General features: G+C 47.0%; 1 protein-coding gene across 1 annotated transcript in view; it reads left to right on the plus strand.

Moving 5' to 3' along the window:
* The window catches only part of LOC142786666 (metabotropic glutamate receptor 5-like), a 136,528-nt gene that overhangs the window by 57,233 nt on the left and 59,253 nt on the right, over window positions 1–20,042 (plus strand). The window lies entirely within an intron of this gene.

The raw sequence follows: 20,042 nt of genomic DNA on the forward strand, positions 1-20,042 counted from the left end.
CTCATACCGGGCATTTCATAAGGGGCGGGTTGAGAGCATGGTCGCGTGATGTTGCTGGGAAGGGATATCAGCTATACTGTTCAAAAATGTTGATGGATAAGGGATCGCTACAGCTTGGTAGGAAAGACCGTTCGAATCCAATGCTACGCGCAGGCAAAAAAAAATGAAGATATAAACGGTGTGCGCACGTGAAGAAGTGAAGAAATTAAGAAATGAAGATGTAACGGCGTGCGCACGTGCTTCGCAACACTTGAAAATCGACGCACGTAACACGTGAAGCGTGCTACACGTAACGCAATCGCAAAACTTCGCGACTGGGTCTTGCGCGCAAGGGGAGATAATGAACCACGTGAAAGAACGTTATCAATCAATCAATCAATCAATCAATCAATCAATCAATCAATGCTTATTTTTACCAACACTTATACAATGGTAAAAAGCGGGGAAACGACAAGAAGCTGCAGTTTCTGCAGCTTGACTAAGCACAATATACCTTGAGCGTCAATGGAACAGCGTTGGTGCTATAATACTTGACACTAATCTCATGGCATTGTGCAGTATTTTGGGGATGGCGAGCGTGGGCTGGAACAAGGGCCGCCAGCGTGTCAAGCTCTCCGCTTTTGCGTTCACCTGCACGCACAGGGGTTTTGAAGGATGCCCATGTTTCTCGTATTTTCTGAAAAAACAAACAAACGAGCAATTTGGTGGGTGGATTGCCTGCATATATTGCCTAACTTGAAGCAACACGAAAAGAAAAGCAATGAAAAATGAGGACAAAGAGAGAACGAACCTTACCAGACGAGCGCCCATCAGCGCTCACATTGTTGAGCTTGTTCTCTTCTCGTTTTTTTTTTTCGCGCTGCTTGAGGTTAGCCTTAAAATTACAACTTCTTACGATTAGCTATAGGTCTGCCCTCAATTCTCGACACTCTCCTGTCTACCCCCTTCTCGCTGTTGTTAGATGCAGCGCTGAGCACCGTGCCGACACATGTTCTATGTCTCAGAAGCAGCCCGCGAAAGCGTTGTTGAAGCACAGACGCTGGACTTCGAATAAGGCACGAGTGCATCGTTCTAAAAAAATATCTGGCAGTGGACCATACACCGCACCTAAGATTCACATTGTGGAATGGTACTCGTCAGCTGCTAGTGTTAACGGGCTGACATGAACATATTTCGAATTGATTCATCATATATTGCTAATAAAAGATGACTACAGGGGTCTCCACGCCTTTAATTAGTTTGCCTCGAAGGCCCAATCCCAGTGTAGCAAATGAGCGTATATATATATATATACACTTCTTTCGCCTTTCGCAAATCAAGGCATCTCAGGCGGAAATGTTGTAGGCCCGTGTTCTTGGGTGCACGTTAAAGAACCCCAGGTGGTCGAAATTTCCGGAGCCCTCCACTACGGCGTCTCTCATAATATTATGATGGTTTTGGGACGTTAAACCCCATAAATCAATCAAACAATCAATCAATCAATCAATTATCAAGGCATCTTTTGCAATAATAAACACAATGACCACTCTTTCTGCTTTAATGATCGGACATCGGGGATTTCGTGACGACGAGAGAGAGAGATAAGTTTTTTATAGAAAGGCAGAGAGGTCTGCCTGAGCGATAGCTTGCTCTAGCCTGCTACTCTACACTGGGGGAAGGGAAAGAGGAAGACAAAGATTAATGGATGACGGTGTTGAGATAGAGAGATGAGTATGTAGTGTTCTTTCTAGCTGAGACACATTTGTTCTACAGCTCTCAAGCAATTGAAAAAATAGCGAACGAATGCGAGATTCGGGTCACATCGACACACCAGTCTCCGTAGCTCTTGTTGCTGTATTGAGTTCGCACCATGGGCGAATTTAAACGAGAGAACTAAGAACACGGAGGAAAAATTGTCTACGAAGAAAAAGATACGGCGAACTAAGAAATACGTTTTGATATTGAACTGGTCCAGAAGTTTACGAACAGGGTAATTTCATGCCCGACTAAAGGGAACCAATCATGCAGAGACAGAAATAAATCAAAGAAAATAAATCAAAACGACGATTAAAAACAAAGAGACGGGAATTCCGTCGTAATCGTTCGTTGTAACACTCGGTGTAATCTCAGCTCGTTCGTTTCGCTCTATTCCACGATGGTATTGCTCGCCTTCGAAACTGAAGTGGAACAGTTGCGCCCGCCAAGTCGAGACGAGCGCGAGCCGTTTGTACCGTACACACGGCGCACATTCTCTCGAACACGGGGCCGTTTTAATCTCCCAAAAGTTCAAGGCACGCCGACCAGAACTGTACGCTGCTTCTGCTCCTGTAATCTCTAAAAGCGCCTTGGTCGAGGCGACTTCGAACGAAGCCTCGCGTGAGAATTTAATGGCGACTTCTCTTTCACGGGTGAGCTCATTTCTTTTCAAGGTTTGCTCGCGTTTAGTTTGCTAGCGAAAAGAGTTCGCGCCTCGTCTTGCGTAAACACGTTTCCCCGAGCTGTATGGCGTTATAGCATTCGGCTGAGAAATTCGTTGACTCCGTACATATTGGAAACTCTCCCTCTCCTCTCTCTCTGAAGTGCGCTAGTCGTCTTGTGTCGCGCCCACTTCGTCGACCTAATTCATCGCACTGCATTTCCTCCACTCGGAGGAGAGGATATTCAAAACCTTGCCGGCGCGTACAGCTAGACGCGTCGTATATGAAAGACGAGACTGCCTCTGAATTCCGAGCCCCGTGTAATTACGATGCACCCGCAATTTATTTATTATTTTTTATTGCGTGGAATAGACACATACAGCCACGCTCAATTTAAAAAAAAGCAAAAGGTCACAGTTTTACGTCGTTTCACTGTTGGCACAGCGAGCAACTTTTGTAATTGCTTTCGCGCCATTTCGGAGTCTTCGCCACCGTTTTGTTTTTTTTTTGCCTTTTGTTTGAGACCACCGTAGCGAAGGTTCAATATTGACAGTTTGTCGGGATATCCGGCGAATAAATGAAAGAGTGGTGTAAAAATAACAAAGATATTTTAAAAGGCTGGCACGCCTCGTTTCGCTTCTCTCTACAGATTTTGAAATTTCGAAGCCGTGAAGCTTTGGGGTGACCGATAATAATTATGTTCGGAGAGAGCAATTTCGCGAAGTTACGCAGATTGGCGTTGAGTTGGTTCATTTGCAAAAAAGAAGAACAAGAAAAAGTGACCTGGTCTCTTATGAATTTGCCTAACTCGACTCGAACCAGAAACCCATCTTTTTGTTCCCGGTATAGACGGCTTTTAGCCCGCGATTTGTTATTGCTGTGCCTCTGCGATTGGCTCACGTTTGACGAAGTTAAGATTTCATGCAACGACGTCATGCTAAAGTCATGATGAAGTCATCAATGTGGCCACCTCTGACGTCATGATGACCTCATACGTTCACGAAGTGATGACTTTTTTCTTGCATCTTCCACGTTGACGCGTACGCAGCCGGTGGTCCATTTTCGTGTTTGATGTGGCATCTAACTCTTTTGCTATCAAAAATCACAGCATATTCACGGAGTTAAAATGATGAGTGGGGCGAAGCATCCGTAAGTCCGTCCGTGCTTCCGTCTGTATGTCCGTGCGTCCAATGGCCAATACATTCGCTCGTTCATGCGTTCGTCCGTGCGTCAAACAGACAGACAGACAGATGGCGGATGGACGCGGTCAACGGATGATTCATGGTTTGCCGATAAAACCCTCTGAAGCTTCGCCCCGCTTCATCATCATTCACTCCGTGTATATGCTGTGAGATGGTTACTACATAGCATGCATGTATATAGGGGACGACCGTCCCAGGCCTTAAGGAGCGTTGCCCCTAAAATTTCTACAATGCAGATGCACAAGCACTTACGTAATATCGTGCCGTGCGCTACGTGACCAAATCCCTAGAATATACAGAAAAAGAATAGGGACTGACGCTCACATATAACAAGGTCGCAAGACTATAATACATGAACAGAAGGAAACTTCCAGGGGGAGGAGGAGGCAGCAACAAAAAGGGAGAAGGCAGGGAGGTTAACCAGAAAGACATCCGGTTGGCTACCCTACACTGGGGGATTAGGGAAGGGGACAAGAAAGACGAGAAAGAGGGAAGAGAGGGAAAAGAAAAAAAGGGGGTGGGGGAGAGACTGACAGTAATTTCACTGCAGTGTGTAGAACTCTACCGCAAGTCAGAGGCGTTCACACAAGCCTGTCTTTCTCAGGAAACAGAGCAGGGCTTTCACTGCCTTGTGGGCTGTCGAGGCATGTGGACGTTGCTGTAATAGCACCTGCACAGAAAGAGGCCGATCATCCAGTCACCGCATTGCGTCGGCAAGTACTTGTCTATCTGAGGCAAATCGAGGACAATGGCACAGCAGGTGTTCGATATTTTTGTCGGTGCCGCAAACATCGCACGCCGCACTGTCAGTAATTTCGATTAACGTGGTATAAGCTTTCGTGAAAGCAACTCCCAGCCAAAGGCGATAGAGAAGCGAAGCTGCACGTCGATGTAGGCCGGGTGGATGATTTGATTGATATGTGGGGTTTAACGTCCTAAAACCACCATATTGGGCCGGGTGGAGGCCGGAGTTGTAGTGAAGGGTCGAGCTCGTGCAGTCTTGTACGTCGTATGCTTGGTGTGTTCCACTCAGTCAGTGTGAGACTGCGGGCCAGTTGACGAATCTGCCTCGCCGCATCCGCTCTTGAAAGCGGTATCGGAACGCGCTGTTCGCTTCTTTATGTGACGTGCGAGCAGCATGATCTGCAGAATCATTGCCGCCTATACCACTATGCCCAGGTAACCACTGAAAGACGATGTGATGGCCTTTTTGTATTAAAACGTGGTGAAGTTTCACGGTTTGGTAGGTCAACTGGTCGTGGCATCTGCGACGGAGAACTGATATCAGGCACTGTAACGCTGGTTTTGAGTCAGAAAACACAGCCCATTTACCTTGTCTTTCTTCTGAATTGATGTGTTCCAGTGCATTGCGCAGAGCCTCGAGTTCTGCCATCGTTGAAGTTGTCACATGTGAAGTCTTAAAACACCGAGTTACCCCTTGTGATGGTATAACCACTGCTCCACCTGAGCTAGACGGCGTATTAGAGCATTCCGTGTAAATGTGGACGTGATTACAGTAGTTTTGTTGCCGTAGAAATAGACTCAGTTGTTTCAGGGCATGTGTCGGTAAGTTCGATTTTCTCCTCATTCCTGGAATCATTAAATGAACTAGCGGCCGGCTCAAGCTCCAAAGAGGAAGCAGTAGCTTTGATGCAGGTGCGTATGTCTCAGCAAACGATGAACGATGTTTGTAGACAATAGTGCCGTATGTCGCACGGGGCCTTTCAGCAGCTAGGCTCGCCAGGTGGTGAGAAGGGGTCCTGGCATAATGCCTGAGGAGCATGCGCATTGTCTCGGTAATAATATGCGTATTTATCGAGTGATCTTGAGCGATGGCAATGGTTTCAGCCGTTGAAGCACTGCGGGGTAATCCAAGGCATATCTCAAGTGCTTGGGCTTGAATGCTCTGAATTGCGCGCAGGTTGGTCTTGCTGGTGTTAGATATTTCAGGTAAGCTGTACCGTAAGAATCCCATGAACAGCACTCTGTACAGTTATAGCATGGATGGTATGGGCACTCCCCAATTCTTTCCTGCAAGAAATTTGAACATGTGGCATGTTGCGACCAGCCGCTTCTTCACATAGTTCACGTGTGGAGTGCATGACTCGTTTCTATTTATTATGACTCCCAAGAACCTGTGGCTTCTGCTGAACGATATGTATTCTCCATTAATTGATATACTGTAAACAGGCATTGGTTTCCGCGTGAACGCTGCCACTGCACTTTTTCCGCAGGACACCTCGAGGCCTTGTTTACGAAGATAGCATGACGTCGTTGTAGCAGCCTTCTGAAGGCGGGCACGAAGCTGAGGCCTTGTCTCACCTGATGTCCAAATGTAGATGTTATCAGCATAGACAGAAAGTTCTACCGTGCTAGGTAGCTGCTCGACTAGACCAATGAGAGTTAGGTTGAAAAGGGTAGGACTTAGCACTCCTCCCTGAGGAACTCCTCGGCTGCTGTAATAATCAGGTGTTGGGTCATTCGCTGTCATCACGTAAAAGGATCTCAGCTGTAAGTAGCTGTACACCCACATATATATCTTGCCAGCAAGACCTACTTTTTCCAAAGCACTAAGGATGGCTTCATGGGTTACATTGTCGTAAGCCCCCTTAACGTTTAGAAACAGGGCGGCGCACAGTCTCTTACAGGCTTTCTGGCGTTGAACATATGTCACCAGATCAACAACGTTGTCGATTGACGAATGGCCGCGCCTGAATCCGGTCATGGATACTGGATAGATTTCATAGTGCTCTAAATACCACTCCATTCGTGTTAGAATCGTTCATTCTATCGTTTTTCCCACACAACTGGCAAGTGCGATAGGACGGTATGAGGCAATATCCAAAGGAGATTTACCAGCCTTTCGAAGTGGAATGAGGCGACTTGACTTCTATGCCTGGGGAACCGTACCAGTCTGCCAGGAGTCGTTGTATAGGCGTAAGAGTGCCTTCCGAGCTTCGTCTTTAAGATTACAAAGGGCACGATAGGTAATGTCATCAGGTCCGGGTGCTGAAGAACGTCTGCACAGAGGCAGTGCCGCCTCTAGCTCATCCATAGAAAACTGGCATTCCGTTCGGGGATCACGTGAGGGCGGTGGGTTGTCAAATGCTCCCGTTCTTGATACTGTGAAATCGCAATCACCGGCAATTCTTCTACAGAAAGATTCTGCGACGTCAATCTCTCTGCATCGAAGGTGAAGTGCCAGAGATGTAAACGGGTGTCGCTGACCCAAGGTTGTGCTAAGACCCCGGACAGTTTGCCATATCAGTGATAGGGGCTTTCGTGGATTCAACGACTCGCAAAAGGATGTCCAACGTCGCCTAGCCAGTTTATCCATGTGCCACTGCATTTTCTTTGGAATGCGTCTAGCCAGCCTCAAATCATCCATGAATTTTGTCCGTCGGTACCTTCGTTCTGCACGACGGCGTATTGCGCGAAGTTTCTCAAGCTCGATGTCGAAATCGGTGCGCTTGTGACTAGTCAAATTTGTATGCGTGGTATTCTGCAGGACACCCTTTATTGAGTCCTCTAGGTTATACGATGAGCCGTCGGTACAGCAGTCTTCCATTAACATTTTGAATTTCGGCCAATCGGTGTACTTGAGGCCTCTTGAGGACTTGGAGCTGGTGAAACCTTCTATACACAGGTAAGTTGGTATATGGTCGCTGCCCCGCGTTTCCGGATCCGAAAACCAGTGCACTTTCCTGGTAAGTGAGCGAGAAACCAATGTAAGGTCCAAGCAGCTGCTATAGGCTGATCCGCGTAAATATGTAGGGCTTCCATTGTTACAAACGCAGAGTTCGTACTCTGAGGCTAAGGACACCAATTTTCTTCCTCTAGAGGTGTCCCTGGAGCTTCCCCATAGAAAATGGTGGGCATTGAAGTCGCCAGTGATCACCCATGTCCTTGGAGTCGTTGTCAGAATACCGCGTAAGTGCTCGCAGTCAAGGCGGCTTGATGGAGATAAGTAAGCTCCGATAATCGTGAAAGCAACCTTATTCTTCTTCACAGTAAGGCACACATACTGATTCTCTTCATCAGGCGAGACTCTGTGGTGAACGTAAGTGAGGTCATGGCGCAAGAATACAATAACTTTGCTGCAGTCTCTGTGAGTGGAGGGCACTCATAAGCGCATGCTAAACTCAAGAGAGCTCGAGCGGCAATTTAGGCAGCGGCAATTGATGTCTGAAGTGAATACAGACAAACACTTACCCGAATCAAAACTTTATTAGCAAGATTTATCCAAAATCAGGTACAAATAAATTGCTATAGACTAGTGTAATGGCGTTACTATACTCTAGACCATACGCTTTGTCAGTGTCGTATGGTTATCACCGAACGTGACAAGAAAAGATGTGGCGGCAGAAGAAGCTCTGTAGATCAAGATCAGGTTGTCCAGAAGGCCCACGGTACGATGGTAAGATTAAAAAAAACACTATTCTGACGTGGGAACGGCCTGCATCATCATAAGGGTTGATCTTGAGAACATCAATAAATTTTAACGTACCGTAGATCTCACACTATGTCAGAATCGATTTCACGTAATGCAGTCAGCGAATAGCTTCTGAGGCCGCACATTGAGTGCAGCCTGGCGAGGTGCATTGATGTCTTTGCATATTGTCAAATTCTGTTTGGCTTCCCTGACTTCCTTGCTCCTTGAGGTGGAAATTGTAACTTCTATTTTCGAGGTTTCCTTTTAAAACTACCCGCTGCTCTGACTACAATTGGCTTTTAGAGCGAAGGCTGTTATGGCTTCAAAACTTGGGTCACGCGCGGTGCCGTAGTTGTCCGCTGCCGCCGCTGGTGTCCGTAACCACATCGCACGAATAGAAAAAAAGAACCTAGTACAAATGACACAGTGGGGCGCGAACCCGGGTCCGCTGCGTGCCAGCCCAGTATTTTACTTCTGAGCAACGCCGGTGCTTGGGACTTTCTCGAAAACTTGTCTTAGGCAGGTTTGATGTCGGGAAAGGAATCGCGTTAATATAACTAATAAAGCGTTTTAGGAGAGCGAAAGAACAACCAGGCGTCGCACAATGCGAATAGCCTAACGATTGGGTCGTCCAATACTCTAACCCTTTACAAAAGCTTGTTCTTGATCACCCATTCACTGTGGCGCATACCTACTTCAGGCATGATTTTTCATCGTTGTAAGCCACTGCATGAACAAATGGCACAAAATTGATTGATTGAATGATTGATTGATATATTGGGTTTAACGTCCCAAAACCACCATATGATTATGAGAGACGCCGTAGTGGAGGGCTAAGGAAATTTCGGCCACCTGGGGTTCTTTATTGTGCGCCCAAATCTGAGCACACGGGCCTGCAACATTTTCCGCCTCTATCGGAAAGGCAGCCGCCACAGCCGGGATTCGATCCCGCGACCTGCGGGTCAGCAGCGATTGGCACAAAATGTTTTGCAAGTTTTGAGCGTATACGAAATGACGAAACAGTGACGAAAATTAGCATATCGAGTGCCGGCCTACTACCCAGAAAGTATTATTACTAATGCCTAGTGGGCACCCAGCAAGTGTGCTTGTGGCCGTTACACAATAGGTGTTTATAAAAAGCTCCGAAAGGCCGCTCTTCCATAGCTTTCGCTGTGACTGTGCTGCGCATTCAGCGCAGGCCTGGTGTTTTTTGTCGAGAGGATGCTAGGTTGTCTAAACGTTTATTATTAGCACATGGAGGTTCGAGTTAAACCAAAGAGAGTCACAGACCGGACACGAATGTACAAACTACACAAACAGAAACTCGCCTCGAAACATGGCGTTCAAACTTCTCGTAGATCCACGAGCACGTCGACCTCGACGCAGGTCTTCCATCGCTTCGGTGTCTTGTCGCAGACTTCCACATCCCCCAGTATTCTCTCGTTGTACATACTCGGGGTCTTCGGTTCCCTGCCGTCGTTTCGCAGCTAATTGTCCAGCTAGATCTGGCCTTCTTCAATTTTAGTAAACGAGTGGCGAGTAGCGCGATTTGCCCAATTTCGGTGATAGTTCTCTGAGAAGTCGCGCACACAACTTATTACCAGCCTAAAAGTTTCGCTGTTAAAAAATTGCCCGCAGCTTCCCTCGGGGAACACTGAGGAGGATGCGGAGCGTAACTGACGCTAGCCGAGGGAACTCGACCGGCAATCAACGACTGCTTGCACGTAGCACACACGACGTAGTCGGTATAGTCGGTGCCCTTTCCAAACGTATCGCAAAGAACCGACAACGCTTTGGAGTTGTTCTGAATGTTGCCGATCCGAGTTAAGTTGTTATCGAACCAAAGACGATCACACACCTTGAAGGTGTGGCCGAAGCTTCGGTCGAGGAAGTCGCGCTTGAAGCGAGCGTTGGGCGTGGCATACTGCTTGGCGCGCCACGCCGCTACCTCGGCGCGCTTGCGCTCGCGGGCAGCATCGGGATCGGCCTCTCGTCGCCGACGCTTGCACTCGGCTTCCCGTTTTCGAAAGTCCGGGTCCTCTTGTCGACGCTTATGTTTCAAAGCGGCCGAATCCGGTGCTGCTGCTCGACGCTGACGTCTCTCAGCGGCTTCACGTTCTCTAAGTTGAGCATCTTCCGCTCGACGCCGACGTTTACGTTCGGCGTCGCGAGCTCTTCTCCGCGCTGTCTTGTCTTTGGACGACGACTTGGTTGCGGTTCCGCCAACACTTTGGCCGGCGCTGGTCGAAGGGACGTCGATCATTGCGACCTCGGACGTCGACGCGCCGTACAAACCAACCGACGAGCGGCAACTGAGCGAGCGAGCACCGACCTTGAGTATATATACAGCGCGACGGCGCATGCACTGTCAGCTGTCGAATGTTCGAGAAGGGGGAGAAGCGTAACGGCGCATGCGCGCGCGTCAGCTGCCGATGTTCTCGAAGCGCGACGGCGCATGCGCGCGCGTCAGCTGCCGGCACGTGGTGTGTAGAGGAGGAAGGGTGCACAGATGGTGGAGGAGTGAAGCGCGCGCGGTGTGTAGAGGAGGAACGGATGCACAGATGGTGGAAGAAGGAGGAGGAAGCTTGCGAACGGCGCCGCACTACAAGCCTCGAGTATTAGATGCTCCGCATCTAAAAAAAGAGGACGAAATGCGAGTCAGGGAGATAGACAGGACGCAGCGTTAGATCACTCTTGCTTAAGGCGGCCTACGCTGGAACGAAGACGGCCTAGTTGTGTTTTGTACGTTTTGCGTATTTTTCAGTCTTCAAAAAGAAAAAAAAGAAAGAATGCTGACCTAGATGAGCCTGGATTCATTAAATTTGCTTTTTGCGCGAGTCCGCACTCTCTTAAAAGTTGCTTTATTTGTTAGTAAGAAGTTTAGTCCACTTGATAGAACTAAGTACATAAACTCGAGTTTGCTAAAAACTGACCAGCAAAAAAAAAGATCAAAAAGAAGTGTATCGGCGAGACATTGAATCTGGGTGTATGACTGCACTGCAACTTTAACGAGGTACGCTTGAGATTGGTGCTGACTTTTTCTATCTTCTTAAACTTTCACCGGAAAAAAAAAACAGAAGCGGAAGTCCGACTGCAGAGTTCAAAATTTCAATCTACCTTCTTCCGCGTTGAGTCAATTTCAGTGAATCCAACCAATGCGAATGAACATAAAATGGGAAGGACTGGCTTATAGGACAAAAGATAACCATGCTTTTTTTTCAGCAATTCAAGATTTCTTGAATCTGTAATGCTGCTTATGCATACCCAGTGAAACATGCTGCATCCTGCTTCTTGACAAGGTGGCAGCATATCTGACATGGTTACGAGGTTCCACAGAAATTCCGTACGTTTTCAAAGATTCCTTCGTTGTGATCCTCCCCGCTGTGCATCTTCCACACCCATAGAAAACACAACAACAACAACAACAACAACAACAACAACAACAACAACAACAACAACAACAACAACAACAACAACAACAACAACAAAGACAACAACAACAACAACAAAGACAACAACAAAGAACAACAACAAAGAACAACGAGTACGTGTTACGTTTTTGGCTGACTGCTGTCGTGGCACGTATGCGATCGAGTCTCTTTAAAAAAGACACGTTTACTTTCTTTTGTTTGTCCCTCGGCTTTCCAACGGGAAGTATAACCATCCCCCCCAAATGAGCTCACGTTCCCTTTTTAAAAAAGAATAACATACGCGGTGAGGAGTCGAAAAAGAGAGTCAACGTACGTACTCTTTTTCTTAAAGAATATTTCACGTCAATAATTTTTAGGCAGGTTCGGACAAACATTCAAGAATGCGCTCAACGCTTCGCTGTGTTCGTTGTTCGTTAAATAAAAAGAAAAAAAATGAATATCTATATTTCACGCCCTGTGGGAATCGTCTTTATGCGAAGCAGTCGGTGAGTAATTGTTTATTTTCCGTTTTTTGTCTTCGAGCCGCGCATTACGAAGTGGGCCGATGTGTTTTGTAAGCGTAATATTCGCACGCACATCGCGGGCTTACCAAGAAACTCCACGACACTGGCGTGTAAAGGTTATAGCTTATGGTCTGACGTAACGTCAGTACTAACCTTAGCACCGAGACGTCAGTGTTATTGCAACGAAGTGCACTTTACAGTGTAAATATATGGAATATTATACGTAGCGTTTGTTAGCGTATTCTACCGGAATCGAGCAATGCGTCAATGTAGCTTGCTGAATCACGCATATACAATTGTTAGCTGCACTACTATAAATGTGCAGCCTGCACTAAAAACGCAACTGATGTTAACTCGACGGTACGCCTGTACATGCGTAATGTTTACTTGCACACATATATTACATGTATAAGTACATTGATATAGCGCGCTGCGTACATGCGTAAGCAGATATGTAATTTCTATTGCACGCGTAATGTCGGAGACGTTCAAAGCAGCTTCATGACGTGGCGTGGCTCTGCGGTAGAATACCTGACTGTCACACAGAATGCTTGGGTTCAATGCCTGCTGCCATCCTGATTCTCATTCTTCGCATTCGTTGGATTAACGCTGCCGATGTGGGTCAATCTTAACGCTCTCGCACCTAAATGATTAATGCCTTTTCTCGCCGTTCATGGGTAGATAAGAAGTGCCCCTCACAAGTGGCACATGCCGTCATACCACCGTCTGTGGTATACGGCTATGATTCGCACGTGTTCCGAGAAAATATTCTGAAGGGGTACGGAACAGAATTTTAACTTCATTCATGTCCCGACCATAAAGTCGTATTTGCCGAACCTTCTTACCTACCCACATTACCTTACGTCCGCATTAAATTAAGGAGACGATCAGCAGAGCACCCAGACTTAGGTGTCTACGTAGATAGATGGACAGATAAAAAGGCTCAAAGGGCCTTTCGTTCAGTAAGAAATTATTCGCATTGAAAAAGCGCCAGTTGTTAGAAATAACATCTTGTGCTTGTTCGTACATGCCATAAGGGGAATAGCGCATGCTTGTTCTACGCAGGGACGGAGTAAGCACGACGACATACAGCGTTAGCGTGTACATACAGTCTTGCTTTTGTGTAAGCAAGACCAAAGCCTTGCTACGTGGCCACGCTACACATAAGCAAATAAGTTTGTGCCTAATTGTGCGATATCGCAGGTGCGTTGTGGGTTTACGTCAGCACCTCGCTATACCTATATTTGAAACGCATATAGTCGTAACACCATTTGCCAGCATCTCAGAAATTTGTGGCGTTGGCTTATGTACGTGAACAGGAACACGACGGTTAAAGATCTTTGAAATGATTGATTGATTGATTGATTGATATGTGGGGTTTAACGTCCCAAAACCACTATATGATTATGAGAGACGCCGTAGTGGAGGGCTCCGGAAATTTAGACCACCTGGGATTCTTTACCGTGCACCCAAATCTGAGCATACGGGCCTACAACATTTCCGCCTCCATCGGAAATGCAGCCGCCGCAGCCGGGATTCGAACCCGCGCCCTGCGGGTCAGCAGCCGGATCTTTGAAATGAAGCGCGCGAGAAGAGAGCGTCGTGAACGCGTAAGGCAGGTGTTTTTACAAGTCCATAAAACCTTGGCGTTCAGTACTAAAGCGTCTCCGTTAAGGCCTGAACATTCGAACATGTCCGCGCAGCAACTGCTTTTAAAGTGTCTCTTGTGTCAGCAGTGATGCGAGGATTGAACCTCCGATTCCTGTCACATACTTGTTTTTCACACAATAAAAACAAAAAAACGGGTGGTTCAACGACATTCGGAGTTCCAACTGGTGAATTTACTGCCTTTCGAAGAGACTTGTCACCCGGAGAACGCGTTGGCAGCTTCTGCTGAGCACCCTTGCGACGTAAATATTGAACACCTGTGTACGCCTCCAACTGCAAAGGAAAGGCGCACTGCTTTAGATCTAGGACCATAAACGGTTCACGCGGGCCATTCGCCTCGAAGCATGAACAAACAAACAAGCAAACGCAAGCTCTTGTCTGACGTGCCGCATGGCTTGTGGGAATAGCACGCGAGCGATTCTCTGTCTATCGTCTCCAGAAGCGCGCCCACGGCTGAAACGACCCCGAACAAAAACACGGGCAGCTCTCCTCTTTCTCTTCGCGTCTCTGTTTTTTTTCTTCCACTTTTCCTTTCCTTGGAGGCCTCGGCAGCTAACGTCGCCACTGTCCTATAACTGCGAAGCTCATTCCGTTTCTCTTTATTTATGATCCTCCTGTTCTGCCGCGCACGCTTTGGCCATCACTGCCACTCTATATTTTGTCAGTGCTGCCGCTACTTCCGCTACTGCTGCTGTTACTGATTCAGCGCTGTGCCCTCTGGGGTTTTCCGCCCCACCCCCCGCTCATTCACTCTCCTGTTGTTCAGGACTGTTCAGGAGCGCGAAGACTGTACGGTGTACGCCAGGCAGAAAGAATACCGTTCCTGTTGCGTTTCGTTTTCTTTATTTCTTGCCCTACGTGCTCGCAGCTATCCCTTTGTTCTCACCTCTTGGTGTTCTAGCGCCGTGATTTCCGCCGCTTCGCCTGCCTTTGCCGAGTTTCTTTTCGACGCTGTAGCTCGAGGAAGGCCGAGCGTGCTGGAACACTGAGGCCGCAACTCTGGAACAAAAACGGAGTTTTTCTCTCGCTCTTTTGTTTTATGTATACCGGCCTACGAACGAGGTGAGCTGGAGGTGGCGAAGCGATCGTGGTCACGCCATTGTGCCTGTCTGCTTCGGCGGTGCGGCCCCGGCTTTTCTCACACTTTGAGATATCAGCTGTATCATTTCCGACGAAGGCCGGTCCCAAACGTCAGTATTTTTACGGAAAGATTTTTTCGACGTACTATACTTTTGATATATAGAAATGCTTTTTTTCACTGGGCGCTGAAACACTGTGTCTCTTTGTATAGCTGCTGCATCATGGGATGGCAGCTATCTGACGCCTGCACCAAGTGTACTCATGGCAACACTTGATTGTTCGACGACTCCCTTTCTTAATAGTGTCCTTAAGTATCTTTTTTTTTTGCGAGCTCCAAAGTGTGTAAAAAAAAAGAGAAAACCTTGACTAAAAAGAAAAAAAGAACCTCTCAGTTCGCTTGCAACCTCAAGAAACAGACTAGACCGAGCATACCGAGCATGTAAATCTGTCGTTCTTGTCTTCTAAGTGTTCCAGAATCGCATCACGACCCCCATCTTAAGAGCACACAGAGTTTGTTTCTTGGCTCAGTCCATTTATGGCTCTCTGCGGGTGGACGCATTGAGGGTAATCAGTGCAGGATAATTCTTATCGCTCGCTCGCGTCAGTGTGTACGAAAAGAGAAGTTTCTGGCGTGAGATGATATAGTTGTCTTTTCTTGGTTGGGTGTATAACTTGGAGTTCATGAAAGCACTCCGCCCATGAAATTCGTGGAATAGTCTGCGCTTGGGCCTGAATGTACGTAAGGATCGTTAGTGAACGTACCTCTGTTGCTGACGGAGTGTGTTCGCGTTGCGTTCATGAAAGATGCTTCTCGAGTGAGGCAGAGTTCGAAAATACCGGAGAAAACTGTGACGTTTCTCGTTTTTTAAATTCATTGATTGATTTGAATGATATGTGGGGTTTAAACTACCAAAACCACTATATATAATTATGAGAGACGCCGTAGTGGTTGGCTCCGGAAATTTCGACTACCTGGGGTTTTTGACGTGATTTTTTACTTCAAGCGTCGTTAAGACTTGCTTTTTACTTCAAACGTCGTCTATCTTGGGTATCTCCGCGTCCTTAAGGCCCTTGCTGCATCAATACTCGCACATTTTCAGAAGTGCCTTGTAGTTCTTTCTTTCTTTCTTTCCTTCTTTCTTTCTTTCTTTCTTTCTTTCTTTTCTTTTAATAATCGCGCACAAATTCTATAAAACATAGAGATTCTAAACATTCTACAATACAGTTAGAAAACACATCCTCTGAGCATTTCTTGAGCATTTGAGCATTTCACAACCAATGCTCCTCAACTAGCCTCTACGTACCTTGCCCCCTCTTCTACATCTCTCCTAGCTGAGAGGAGATCATTACAGATAAATCCATCATAACGCAAGAAATTCAATAAGCCACATACTTCACTTTCTTGGCCTGGACAAGTACGCGTGAGCTTTCAGCGCTCTACATACGTCTGCTCTAGTGTACTTTACGAGAAATGTCAGATCATACCCTGTCACTGGCGTCTGAGTGTACGTGAGCTGGCACTTCGTTGTTTCGCTTGCAGGAAGTAAATATTTAGACTGACTTCCACTGGTGGAAGTGAAACCGGGCAACGTTTATCGAATGAAATCACATTAGCACATCGCATCACAAACTGTCGGCGTCGTCGTCGTAATGATCAAAGAAAATAAATGTGCGGTAAAAAGAAACTAATTAGGGTGACAGTAAGAAGTGTAGTTCATCCTAGTTTGCTCTAAACTCAACAGCACTGAATGCAATTACCTGGCTACACCAAGGCAAGAGCTAAAGAGAAAAGCAAACAAAGGTGTTTGGTTTATTTCACTGTGACGGCTCACAGCGATACGGACAAAAAAGTGAGAAGTTTCTGCAGGTGTGAATGGTTGCTCATAAGAGTGGAAATTCTTGCCCACAAGTGAAGCCGTGCCAACCGTAAGATGGCGGCTGCGGTAGCCATCTTATTAGGGGCATGATGAGCTGTCGGCAGTCGGCGATTAAGAAGGAACGTTTTCCTCGCACGCCCAACGAGTTTAACGTGGCAACTTTTTAGGGTCACATAGTGTTCAAAGTGCGTCCTTGAGAAACTAGTTTTTTTTACTAAGCCTCGAAATCAAGGCAAATTTTATTGGAGGTGATGTCACCGATAATGATGATGAGGATTAAAATGACGATGATGATGATGTCACCGATACTATAGCCTCTTCGGAATATTTCTTCGGAAACAATGATTTTTTATTTATAATTAACGTAGCCAAAGCAAAGCCACTTGATGTATAAGCGGGCACCATCAGAAATTAGCATGTTTCTGAGAACTTTGGAGGGCAAAAGCTGGCTTCACTGCTGCTGGCAAATCATTGCGGGAGCTTCCACTCCAGCAATTTTCGTTAAACCTCCTTGTTTATGACAGTTATATCCATGTTACACAGGCAAGCTAAGCGAGGTTACGACCAAACACGGTTAACCGCGTTGAACCGCGGTTAGCGCCAACCACGGTTTGCCGATGTTGCACAGCTACTATGGAACTGGAAACGCATACCGCGTTTCTCGCGACAGAAAAATGCCACGCGCGCTTGTGGTATGCACTCGTAGGTGGTAGGCGCTTTCATTTCCTCGGTAATCTGCGAGTAGCCAAGCTCGGTTTCTTAAAACCGCCGTTAGCGGTGTAACCGCGGTTTCGTGTGCCATGTAACATCAGCGAACCACGGTTAACGTAACCGCGGTTAGCGAAACCATGGTTGAGACTGCCTGTGTAACAAGGGTATTAGGTTCTTAGGTCTAATCGGTTGCCCCGTGCTGTTTTTCTTAAGAAACAAGGAGGAGCGGACATCACGTGAATCGTCATAACTTCCTCCGTAGACCGACTGAACTGAAATTAGAAGAATTTCACCAAGTTTCGCATTTCTACACAACTTTTCCAAAATCAGATGCTGTTGCAGCTGATTTTCCGAAAATACGCCAGTTTAATCTGTTTCTCGCACAGAAAAAAAAGACTTTCATTAGTTTTCTTATTCGCTTACAAAGTGGAAGACTTTTAATAAGCCCCAGATCAACAGTTGAGTTCATGAGCTTGAAGCCGTTGAAGACGATGCTATAGCCGTTATGAAGCGACCGAAAATTGCGGTTCAGTTCGCCCCGCTGGATAAGGAGCTATGGTGCACAGCTGCTGACCCGAAAGGTCATGGGTTCGATACCTTTGGCTGCGGTCGCATTTCGATGGAGGTAAAATAGTAGAGGCCTGTGTAATGTGCGATGTTAGTGCACGTTAAGGAACAAACAGCAGATCGTCAAAATTTCCGGATCCCTTCACTATATGGCATCTATGATAATCATATCATTGTTTTGGGATGTGTTAGACCAGATAATACTAAATTGCGGTTTACAGATTTTTCGAAGCGCGTGTTATTGGAAAAAGATTATCTTAGAAGAGCTTCTTCTTGGACGAGTTTGTACATGACTTGCGCTGAAGTTGATTTATGTAGCAGTGTCCTCGCGAGCTGCAGTGCTTCATATCAACTTATCGCTTCTGGTGTTGCCAATACTCATCGTCCCGTTGGCATCGTTGCGAAAGTGCAAACAATTGGTTATATAAACATCTACAACTGGTCAACATATGTCTGTGCCTGCTAAATTTGTACATATATTTAGCGTCATTTCCTAAAGTATCACTCAATAAACAAATTACAACGCGGTCACCTTCCCTCTGAATGCTTCGCATAACGTCGATTCCCAAGGTATGTGGGTTCCGCCGAGTTTTTATAGACGACGACGGAGTGCCGGTGTGGCAAAACGCCGAGTGTTTGAGTTTTATGGTTTTCTGTGAATAATTTTCATATCGCCTGTCAAGCGTGGTCTCCTGCAGGTGTGCGATGGAGGTAGAGCCCTACGGAAGACTACCGGACACCGGAATAACCAAGGGAGTTGCTTCCAGGAAGCGCCACGGCTCCGAGAGTGGCACTGACAGTGATGACACCGAACCCTACAACGTCAGCAGTGATCAATCAGGGGACGAACACTTCGAGCTTGTGAGAAACCACAAGAGAAAGAGACTATTTCTGAGCACGTCACCCAATTTGAGTGAGCCCACCATGCGATCTTCGCGGAATACCGTGGTATTAACCATCCTTTTTATGCCAGTTCTCGCTGTGACAACATGAGACGCCTTAACCGGCAAGCCGTGTCTGTACAGCTAGAGGCACTGGTGATGAATGAAGTAAAGGAAGTAAGACTGAAAAGCCGCAAGGACATCCTAGCGATTGACGTCAATCATGTGACTGCGCTTGACAGATAGCGTGAAGTAACGGAACGTACTGGGATGAAAGTCCACTCTCATATACTGCTGGGCAATGAAGTGAGCACTAAGGGGATATATGATGTTGCCGAAGCCATTGCCAACTCGGACCTACCAGTCTTGAATAGGCCGGCTTCGGAAGATGCCATTATTACAAGTATATGTCGTATCGGGACATTAAGATGCGTAAGAATTACATTTAAGGGCGAATCACTTCCGTCACACGTAAAATTGGGCCACTTCCGACACGCAGTTCGCCCTTTTTTACCGAAACCACTTCAGTGCTGGAAGTGCATGAAGTTAGGTCACGTAAGTGCTGTGTGCACGAACTCTACTATACTGGGCACCACAACAAGGACACGTGCCAGGCCACGACTCTGAAGTGCTCAAACTTCAACGGGCCTCATGATGCCTCTGCGAAGAACTGTCCTTTTATTCGAAAGGAGCTAACAATACTGAAGAAAAAGGCCAGAGATGACATCTCATACCGAGAAGCAGCTGCATCCGTTACCCGACGACGGTCCCGTCGCTGGCGCTGCACCAAAGCCTCCAAAGCCTCGTCGCCTCACGTAGCACGTCCAAAACCACCTCCACCTCTCCCACTCTGGCCAAGCGCTGTAAGAACAAAGGCGCTTCTGCTAGCAGTGGAGCTGACGCTTCATCCTTGTTGCCCAGTCAGAACCCAGCCGTTTGAAAGAAAAGTGATGCCTCTACCAGCAGTGCAGGTGACGCTTGGCCCGAACTCCCAATGGTGCATGCGCCTGATGAGAAGAATCAGACTTCGACAATAAGATACACTTAATCAGTACCTCATAACTTGACGGACGAAGGACAACTTATCGCCATGGTCAGCACCCTGGTCAGCGCTATGCGCCTGCTGCTGAGCAAGATGCAGACACCGACAGCTCAAAGCGTGTTGCAACTGCTTGACACCATGACTCCAGTTCTCACAAGCCTTCAGAAGTCAGCTGCTTGAGAACGCAAGCGGCACCATCATGGCTTCACCATCGGCAAGATTTTGGGTGCATGGAACCACGCATACAAGTTC

This window comes from Rhipicephalus microplus, unplaced genomic scaffold (assembly GCF_043290135.1).
Source record: "Rhipicephalus microplus isolate Deutch F79 unplaced genomic scaffold, USDA_Rmic scaffold_27, whole genome shotgun sequence".
NCBI classification, from domain to species: domain Eukaryota; kingdom Metazoa; phylum Arthropoda; class Arachnida; order Ixodida; family Ixodidae; genus Rhipicephalus; species Rhipicephalus microplus.